The sequence below is a fragment of the Microcebus murinus genome, chromosome X (genome assembly GCF_040939455.1).
Source record: "Microcebus murinus isolate Inina chromosome X, M.murinus_Inina_mat1.0, whole genome shotgun sequence".
Classification (NCBI taxonomy): domain Eukaryota; kingdom Metazoa; phylum Chordata; class Mammalia; order Primates; family Cheirogaleidae; genus Microcebus; species Microcebus murinus.
In genome coordinates, this window is record NC_134136.1 from 121,943,240 (window position 1) to 121,954,225 (window position 10,986).

General features: G+C 42.7%; 1 pseudogene; it reads left to right on the forward strand.

Annotated features, from left to right (window-relative positions):
* Positions 1-7,976: 7,976 nt before the first annotated feature.
* Positions 7,977-9,684, forward strand: LOC105856401 (heterogeneous nuclear ribonucleoprotein H2-like; annotated as a pseudogene).
* Positions 9,685-10,986: the final 1,302 nt, after the last annotated feature.

Genomic DNA, 10,986 nt, shown 5'->3' on the forward strand with positions numbered 1-10,986 from the left:
CTGTAGAAGGCTAAAACAGGACCCACACCTTTCACCTCTCACAAAAATCAACTCACGCTGGATAACAGACTTAAACCTAAGGTATGAAACTCTTATAATTCTAGAGTAAAAAGTTGGAAACACTCTCCTATACATCGGCCTAGGCAAAGAGTTTATGAAGAAGTCCCCAAAGGCAATCACAGCAGCAACAAAAATAAATAAATGGGACATTATCAAACTAAAAAGCTTCTGAACAGCCAAAGAAATAGTCATGAAAGTAAATAGACAACCCACAGAATGGGAGAAAATTTTTGCAAGCTACACATCTCATAAAGGGCTGATAACTAGAATCTATTTAGAACTCAGGAAAATCAACAAGAAAAAATCAAATAACCCTATCAAAAAATGGGCAAAGGACATGAATAGAAACTTCTCAAAAGAAGACAGAATAATGGCCAACAAACATATGAAAAAATATTCAACATCTCTAATCATCAGGGAAATGCAAATCAAAACCACAATCAGATATCACTTAACTCCAGTGAGAATGGCCTTTACCAAAAAGTCCCCAAACAACAAATGCTGGCGTGGATGTGGAGAGAGAGGAACACTCCTACACTGCTGGTGGGACTGCAAACTAGTTCAACCTCTATGGAAAGCAATATGGAGATACCTTAAAGCGATACAAGTGGATCTACCATTTGATCCAGCAATCCCATTACTGGGCATCTACCCAAAAGATCTAATGACACTCTACAAAAAAGACACCTGCACCCGAATGTTTATAGCAGCACAATTCATAATTGCAAGGCTGTGGAAACAGCCCAAGTGCCCATCAATCCAAGAATGGATTAATAAAATGTGGTATATGTATACCATGGAGTACTATTCAGCTCTAAGAAACAATGGTGATATAGCACATCTTATATTTTCCTGGTTAGAGCTGGAACCCATACTACTAAGTGAAGTATCCCAAGAATGGAAAAACAAGCACCACATATACTCACCAGCAAACTGGTATTAACTGAGCATCACCTAAGTGGACACATAGGTACTAGTAATAATAACTAGTAATAATAACTAGTATACAGTAATAGGGTATTGGGCAGGTGGGAGGGGGGAGGGGGGCAGGTATATACATACATAATGAGTGAGATGTGCACCATCTGGGGGATGGTCATGCTGGAAACTCAGACTTGTTGGGGGAGGGGGAGAAAGGGCCTTTATTGAAACCTTAAAATTTGTACACCCATAATATGTTGAAATAAAAAAAACAAGAAATTCTCATATTATTGATCCTAAAAAAATGGTCAAAGGACATTGCCATCAATGTCCTTTCACAGAGAAAGAAATGCAAATGACTTTTTTAAATGTGTAAAACATGCTCAACTTCACTGACATGAAGTTAAGTGCAAACTAAAACAAGACACTATTTTCCCTTATATATTATCAGAAATCAGCCTTTTATAAGTTGGTGAAGATATCAAGAAATAGGCACATCTAAATTATCTGTGGGTGTACGCTGGAACGATATATTTTCAGGGCAATTAATTTGGCAATATCCATCAAAATTTTAAATGTATACATTCCCTAGCTAGCAATTCCATGTCTAGAAATTATTCTACAGAAATACTCACATATGTGAACAAAATAGCATATGTGAAGATACTGCTCAACAGTACTGTTTATAATAGCAAAAGAATGGAAACCTAGGCCGGGTATGGTGGCTCACGCCTGTAATCCTAGCACTCTGGGAGGCCAAGGCGCGCGTATCATTTGAGCTCAGGAGTTTGAGACCAGCCTAAGCAAGAACGAGACCCCGTCTCTCCTAAAAATAGAAAGAAATTAGCTGGACAACTAAAAATATATATAAAAATGTAGCCGGGCATGGTAGCACATGCCTGTAGCCCTAGCTACTCGGGAGGCTGAGGCAGAATGATCGCTTGAGCTCAGGAGTTTGAGGTTGCTGTGAGCCAGGCTGCCATGGCACTCTAGCCCAGGCAACAGAGTTAGACTCTGTCTCAAAAAAAAAAATTTAAAAATAGAATGGAAACGTAATGGAAGATTGGATAAATAAATTATGCTACAATCCCCATAAAGGAATACTATATGCAATCATAAAAAGCAACATGGGACGCGATGTCGCCGGTGCTGCCCTCGGCGGCGGCGCGGGCGGGCGGCGTGGACTCAGGGAAGACCCTGATCCCTGCTCCCGCCCCTCCCCACCAGGACGGCACCCCGTCTCCGGGGCTTCCCGGGCGGCACTTGGACTTGCACGTGAGGAGGGAGCCCAGGCCCTGTTAGGGGAGCGCCCCTAGATTTCAAAGTGGTGATTGGCGGGCAGAGCAGCGGGAGGGAGCGACTGCCCCGCGCAGAGCCGGGCCGGACCGACCCTTTCGCCCCGCGCTTTCCTGCCTTGGCAGGGGAGGGGTCAGTCGGGTAGAGTGTTTAAGACTCTTAGGGCACAAGTGTTTTTATTTAATTTTGTTTTTTTGTTTTTGTTTTTTTTTTTTTTTTTGGAGACAGAGTCTCGCTTTGTTGCCCAGGCTAGAGTGAGTGCCGTGGCGTCAGCCTAGCTCACAGCAACCTCCAACTCCTGCGCTCAAGCGATCCTCCTGCCTCAGCCTCCCGAGTAGCTGGGACTACAGGCATGTGCCACCATGCCCGGCTCATTTTTTCTATATATATATTAGTTGGCCAATTAATTTCTTTCTGTTTATAGTAGAGACGGGGTCTCGCTCTTGCTCAGGCTGGTTTCAAACTCCTGACCTCGAGCAATCCGCCCGCCTCGGCCTCCCAGAGAGCTAGGATTATGGGCATGAGCCACCGTGCCCGGCCTAATTTTGTTTTTTAATTAGGGTCCAGGCTGGGGAAATTCAACAGTTAGAGGCTGGGGTTAGGCGTCTCTGCATTTCTCCCAGGGCAGAGAGACTCTCCTATGCTGGCAGCTGCCACACGCTGCGTCACTGTCTGCCCAGACAACTACAAATCAGGCATCTTTCTCCTTTTCTCAACCCTCTTCTAGAACCCAGGTGTCCCTCTGGGCCTCAGGCCTTCTTCAAGGAGCTGAGTCCCTCTGGCACCTGGCATGCCTCCTTTCTGGGGCCCAAGCTGCAATCCTTCCCTTAGCAAACAGGGTCTCCGGTGGAAGGTTCAGAGAGACCTTCAGGCCCGTAAGGGCCAGACAGTTCAGTGACGTCGGTGTCAGGGTTGGACTACTGACCAGGATAGGCTCTCAGCAAATGTGGACGCCCAAAGCAGCAAATGGTGACCCGCGGCCCCGCTGTCTGATTCTGGATGGAGTTAAGGGTAAAAGGCCAGTAACCAGCCGGGGTGCCTTTCCAGTCAGCCAGTATGTCGTCCTCCTCCAGTAAGAGTCTGAGCCAAGGCCATGGGTGATGAGAGGGTTGGGACTGACACTTGGGCACAGAATGGTTTGGGAGCAGGCCTGGTGTCCTGTTAGCAGGGCTAACATAAATATAGGGTGTGGTAGATGCCATAAAGTTGGGTTTAATTAAGGCATTCTTTTGTTCTGTATAGCACTACCTGCTAACAACTCTTTTTTTTTTTTTTTTTTTGAGACAGAGTCTCACTTTGTTGTCCAGGCTAGGGTGAGTGCCGTGGCGTCAGCCTAGCTCAGCAACCTCAAACTCCTGGGCTCAAGCGATCCTGCTGCCTCAGCCTCCCCAGTAGCTGGGACTACAGGCATGAGCCACCATGCCCAGCTAATTTTTTCTATATGTTTTTAGTTGGCCAATTAATTTCTTTCTATTTTTAGTAGAGACGGGGGTCTCACTCAGGCTGGATTCGAACTCCTGACCTTGAGCAATCCACCCGCCTTGGCCTCCCAGATTGCTTGGATTACAGGCGTGAGCCACCATGCCCGGCCTGCTAACAACTCTTGTTGAATTATTTAATTTTAATTTTCCTGTATTTGTGTCCCAAGTTAGGACTAAAAGCTTATACTTCTTTCTATCATCAATAGAGTATATAATGGGTGCTTAAAACTTGCTTATTAACCGATGAATTTTCTCCTCATTTTGTCATCATGCAAATAAACCTAGCATGAACTGAGGCTGGCTCTTATCTAAACCCAGAAATGAGCCATTTCAGGAGCAATGCAAGCTCCGCCTCCCCTTCCTCGACCCTGCTGAGACCTGCAGTCCTGTGCTTTGGCCCCTCCTGCTCAGGAGCTTCTGTAAGGTCACGGTCAGAGCCAGAAACACCAGCCAGGACTTTCTCCCAACAGTAGTTCAATAACTATGATGTCCTTGTTTTATAAATATCTTATACTTTATTATAAAAGACCAATATTTTCATTTTTAGAAAGGAAATTATGTCATCCGTCCACTCTCCTTGTCCCCTTGGCTCAATCAGTAATAGGTGAAAAGGCTACAAGAAGTGGAAGAGAAAACATAGAAGGCATACACAGATGAAATGCCCACAAGGAAGAAATTCGGAATCTGGGCTAAATGCTTAAGAAGAGGATGGGGGCAGGAGAGAAGAGAGGTGCCTCCTACAAGATAAAACCTGCCTGGCTTTTGATGGAAGAGACAGGAGAATAAATGCTGAGTGGGGACTGCATCTGGGAAGGGCTAGGGTGGGGATCAGTGGATGGGATCACAGGCCAAACAAAAACCCCCTCCTGGTGTGCCCACCCACACCCCAGCCAGCGAAACCAATAGGGTGCCCACTGTGGACATTTAGAAAAACTGAGGGATTCAGGGAGAAAAACTGAGGAAGAGGAAGGCACCATGTGGATGAGAGATATTTATGATCTTTTCTGAAGTTTTCCTTTCTCCAGGGAATGGAGAGAGTAGAGACGGAAATAAATTCTCTTTTCTTCCTAGATCCTATTTTTTCATTAAAAGAAAAAGAAGGCTGGTCATGGTGGCTCACGCCTGTAATCCTAGCACTCTGAGAGGCTGAGGCAGGAGGATTGCTTGAGCTCAGGAGTTCGAGACCAGCCTGAGCAAAAGGGAGACCCCGTCTCTACTAAAAATAGAGAAAAATTAGCTGGGCAACTAAAAACAGAAAAAATTAGTCAGGCATGGTGATGCAGGCCTGTAGTCCCAGCTATTTGGTAGGCTGAGGCAGGAGGATCGCTTAAGCCCAGGAGTTGGGGTTGCTGTGAGCTGGGCTGACGCCACGGCACTGTAGCTCAGGCAACAGAGTGAGACTGTGCCCCCCCTAAAAGAAAAAAAGAAGGGCAAGGATTCTGGGAAGTTAGACTCCAGCCTGTTTACCCATAAACTCTTAAGTAATAGTGAGATGAAATAATATAGACTGGTCCTGAAACCCAGAGGCTCTGTCCTCAGGCTCCCCACTGCCCATAAGGCAATAAAAAAAAAAAATAAAAATAAAAATAAAGCAACATGGATTGATATGCATCAATCTCTAAGATATACTGTTAAGTAAGTGGAAAAAATCAGTAATTCGTTCAGCAAGCAGTTATTGAGCACCTACTGAATACAAAGCACTGTTCTAGGGACTGGAGATACAGCAGGAAAAACACCTGGCTAAAATACCTTCCCTCGAGCAGCTTATATTCTAGTGAGAAGAGACAGGCAACAAGGATGAGAAATAAATCACCACCTGGCCAAAAAAGAAAGTTTGCAACGTGTACTTCAAAATTCATATCATTCATATACAAAAAGCTCCTAGAAAGTAATAAGCAAAAGACAAAGAAGAAAAGGGGGATTTGTACAGAAATACTAAATGGAAAATAAATATGTGAAAAGATGATGACGCTCATTTAATCTTTAAAAAGAAGCAAATGGGCCAGGCGTAGTGGCTCACGCCTATAATCCTAGCACTCTGGGAGGCCAAGGCGGGCGGATTGCTTGAGATCAGGAGTTCGAAACCAGCCTAAGCAAGAGCGAGACCCCGTCTCTACTATAAATAGAAAGAAATTAATTGACCAACTAATATACATAGAAAAAAAATTAGCCGGGCATGGTGGCACATGCCTGTAGTCCCAGCTACTTGGGAGGCTGAGGCAGCAGGATTGCTTGAGCCCAGGAGATTGAGGTTGCTGTGAGCTAGGCTGACGCCACGGCACTCACTCTAGCCTGGGCAACAAAGCGAGACTCTGTCTCAAAAAAAAATAAATAAATAAATAAAAAGAAGCAAATGAAAATGAAATATAATGCTTAATCATAAAAACAGCAAGAATTAAAAATACCAGTGATGTCTGGTATGTGTGTAGATGGAGGAATATTTGGGAAATAAGGCCTTCTTGTAAATGATTTGTAGCCACAAGTATAAACTGATTACAGAATATCAAAACATAATTTGGAGGCTGGGCACAGTGGTTCACGCCTGTAAGTAATCCTAGCACTTTGGGAGGCCAAGGCAGGAAGGAGGATTGTTTGAGGCCAGTAGTTCAAGACCAGCTTGAGCAACATAGTGAGACCTTGTTTCTACAAAAAATAGAAAAATTAGCTAGACATGGTGGCACAAGGCTATAGTCCTAGCTACTCATGAGGCTGCGGCAGGAGGATCACTTGAACCCCAGAATTTGAGGTTGCTGTGAGCTGTGATGATGCCACTGTACTCTAGCCCAGACAACAGAGCAAGACCCTGTCTCAAAATATATATATATATATATATATATATATATACACAATTTGGAAAGTAACCCTTCAACTTATAAGCATGCATGCCTTTGACCTAGCACACTCATATCTAAGAATTTGGCCTATACAAATACTTGACAAATATAAGTCTTTATGAGGTTGTTTCCTTATTTGTGACTTCACTGCTTTAGAGTCCTGGCTAGAGTACTAGCTGTGTGATACTGTGCCTTAGTTTCTTCATCTGAAAAATAGGGATAAAAATCTTACCTATTGGAAAAATTGCAAGTGGGGAAAATAAAATTTAAAAAAAGAGAAAAAAATCTTACCTAGCACAAAAGTGGCCTGGGTAAATTAAATGAGTTAATTCCATTATAATTTATTATAATGGTCTCTGGAACACAGTAAGCACTCAGTAAGTAGTAGCTGGGATTATTATTATTACTATTGTATATAAAAGAAAAAAAACTAGAAAAAATTTTGAAAAGCCCATCAAAGTGCTGGTATCCTACAGACATTAAATAGATATTAATAATAAGACAATACTATTAATATGAACAATTTCATGCCAAGAAATTTGCAGTATAGATCAGGGGACAGCAACCTTTGGCTTGCAGGCCAAATTTAGCCTGCTGTGTACTTTTCACTGGCCCACGAGCTAAGAATGGTTTTTACATTTTCAACAGTTGGCAAAAAAGTCAAAAGAAAAGGATATTTTGTGAAATCCCACTTTCAGCATCCATAAAGTGTTATTGGATCACAGCCATGCTCATTGGTTTACATAATGTCTACAGCTGCTTTCAACATAAAACAGCAGATTTGAGTAGTTGCAACAGAGACCATATGGCCTGCAAAGCCTAAAATACTTCTCTCTGGCCCTCTACAGAAAAAGTTTGCTGACCTCTGATTAAGATGAACTGGACAATTTACCAAACCCGACATAAAAAGAAATAGAAAATCTGAATGGTACTATATCTTTTAAATAGATTGAATTCATAATTTAAAACTTTCCCATAAAGAAAACCACATACCATGGTAGCTTCACTGGGGAATTCTTCCAGATATTTAAGAGGGAAATAATCCCAATCTTACTCAAACTCTCCCACAGAGTATTTCCCAACTTGTTATATGAGGCCAGCATAACATCATGGCAAAATGTAACAAGAAACTAAAATTATGGCCAATATGTCTCATGAATATGGTAGTATAAATCCTAAACAGTCCTATTAACAAAAGACTGGCTAGATGATGATGATGATGATAGGAGTGGGTGGGGACAAAAAATAGATAAAACAACATTGGCCACCAGTTGATAATATTTGCAGGTGGGTAAGTACAAAAGAGTTTTCACTAAAATCTCTACTTTTGTACATGTTCAGAATTAAAACTTTCCATTGCATTTCTTCTTAGCCACGCCGGAGCTGTGTGTCTAGTCTGTTTCGCCGACAGTACCCTTTAAGAGATGATGATGTTGGGCACCGAAGGCGGAGAGGGATTCGTGGTGAAGGTCCGGGGCTTGCCCTGGTCTTGCTCGGCGGATGAAGTGCAGCGGCTTTTTTCTGACTGCAAAATTCACAATGGGTCTCAAGGTATTCGTTTCATATACACAAGAGAAGGCAGACCAAGTGGCGAGGCTTCTGTTGAACTTGAATCAGAAGATGAAGTCAAATTGGCCCTGAAAAAAGACAGAGAAACTATGGGACACAGATATGTTGAAGTATTCAAGTCAAACAACGTTGAAATGGATTGGATGTTGAAGCATACTGGTCCAAATAGTCCTAATAGACATGGCCAATGATGGCTTTGTATGGCTTAGAGGACTCCCCTTTGGATGTACCAAGGAAGAAATTGTTCAGTTCTTCTCAGGGTTGGAAATTATGCCAAATGGGATAACACTGCCGGTGGACTTCCAGGGGAGGAGTACGGGGGAGGCCTTCATGCAGTTTGCTTCACAGGAAATAGCTGAAAAGGCTCTAAAGAAACACAAGGAAAGAATTGGGCACAGGTATATCGAAATCTTTAAGAGCAGTCGGGCCGAAGTTAGAACTCATTATGATCCACCACGAAAGCTTATGGCCATGCAGCGGCCAGGTCCCTATGACAGACCTGGGGCTGGCAGAGGGTATAACAGCATTGGCAGAGGAGCTGGCTTTGAGAGGATGAGGTGTGGTGCTTATGGTGGAGGCTATGGAGGCTATGATGATTATAATGGCTATAATGATGGCTATGGATTTGGGTCAGATAGATTTGGAAGAGACCTCAATTATTGTTTTTCAGGAAAGTCTGATCACAGATACGGGGATGGTGGCTTTCCAGAGCACAACGGGGCACTGTGTACACATGTGGATTACCTTACAGAGCTACTGACAATGACATTTATAATTTTTTCTCACCACTCAACCCTGTGCGAGTACACATTGAAATTGGCCCTGATGGCAGAGTAACTGGTGAAGCAGATGTTGAGTTTGCAACTCATGAAGACGCTGTGGCAGCTATGTCAAAAGACAAAGCAAATATGCAACACAGATATGTAGAACTCTTCTTGAATTCTACAGCAGGAGCAAGCGGTGAACACAGATATGTAGAACTCATCTTGAATTCTACAGCAGGAGCAAGCGGTGGTGCTTATGGTAGCCAAATGATGGGAGGCATGGGCTTGTCAAACCAGTCCAGTTATGGTGGCCCAGCCAGCCAGCAGCTGAGTGGTGGTTATGGAGGTGGCTATGGTGGCCAGAGCAGCATGAGTGGATATGACCAAGTTTTACAGGAAAACTCCAGTGATTTTCAATCAAACATTCCATAGGTAGCCAAGGAGCAATGAACAGCAGCTACTACAGTAGTGGAAGCCGAGCATCTATGGGCGTAAATGGAATGGGAGGGATGTCTAGCATGTCCAGTATGAGTGGTGGATGGGGAATGTAATTGATCCTGATCACTGACTCTTGGTCAACTTTTTTTAAGAAAAGCAAAACCAGTTTAACAGTTTTTTGCAATACAAGCTTGTGATTTATGTTTACTCTATAAGTGGAAATCAGGATTGTTTTAAAGATTTAAGGTTGGGTATTTTTGAACACTCATCTAGGATGTAACAGCAAAGTTGAGTAAAGTGTAACTGTTAAACAAGTTCCAGCTTTTCTCAAGTTAGTTATATATCGTAGGATGTACTTAAGCAGTAAGTGTATTTAGGTTAAAGCAGTTGAATTACGTTAAATGTTGCTATTATACCACATGATATTGAACATTGTTTGGATGCATGTTGAAAAACATGCTTTTTTGTAAAACTCAATATAGGAGCTGTGTCTACAATTAAAGTGAAACATTTTGGCAAAAAAAACCAACTTTCCATCACAAAATATATACAAACTACATTTATTGGGTATATTTTATCTTAGCTAAGAAAGTTGCAGAACAGAAGATAGTGTGTGTATTTTATGTGTGTGGTAAAAAATACATGTCAATAGTAAGATCACTTAAACACATTTACACACATGAATCTACACACATAGATGAAGATATAGATATAGATATATAATCTGGAAGGATCATCCCCAAACCAGATAATCCTAGTTATATCAGGGAAGGGGGCAGAAGCTAGATTACAGAAATATTTCACTTTCTAATGTTGTCTTTGCTATATATATATATATATATATTTTTTTTTTTTTTTTTTGAGACAGAGTCTCGTTTTGTTGCCCAGACTAGAGTGAGTGCTGTGGCGTCAGCCTGGCTCACAGCAACCTCAAACTCCTGGGCTCAAGTGATCCTCCTGCCTCAGCCTCCTGAGTAGCTGGGACTACAGGCATGTGCCACCATGCCCGGCTAATTTTTTTTTCTATATATATATATTAGTTGGCCAATTAATTTCTTTCTATTTATAGTAGAGACGGGGTCTTGCTCTTGCTCAGGCTGGTTTCAAACTCCTGACCTCGAGCAATCCACCCACCTTGGCCCCCCAGAGTGCTAGGATTACAGGCGTGAGCCACCGAGCCCGGCCTACTTTGCTATATTGTTTACATTCTTTACACCATATATAGATTAACTTGGCAGGGAGGAAAAAATAGACTAAAAATGGAATAGCAGGGGAGAAGGATCTGACTTCGAATTGAGTCATGACCCCAAAAACTCTAAGATGACAGCAAAACAGCCATAAAAACCAGGAAACCATCCCATTCTCTAAGCCTCTGCCAGCGAGTTTTAGCTAAAAACAGCCTGTTTAGAACAACTATTGGTGAAACTACTGGCCTTGGCCAGGCGTAGTGGCTCACACCTGTAATCCTAGCACTCTGGGAGGCCGAGGCAGGAGGATCGCTTGAGGTTAGGAGTTTGAGACCAGCCTGAGCAAGAGCGAGACCCCATCTCTACTAAAAATAGAAAGAAATTAGCCAGACAACTAAAAATATATAGAAAAAAATTAGCCGGGCATGGTGGCACA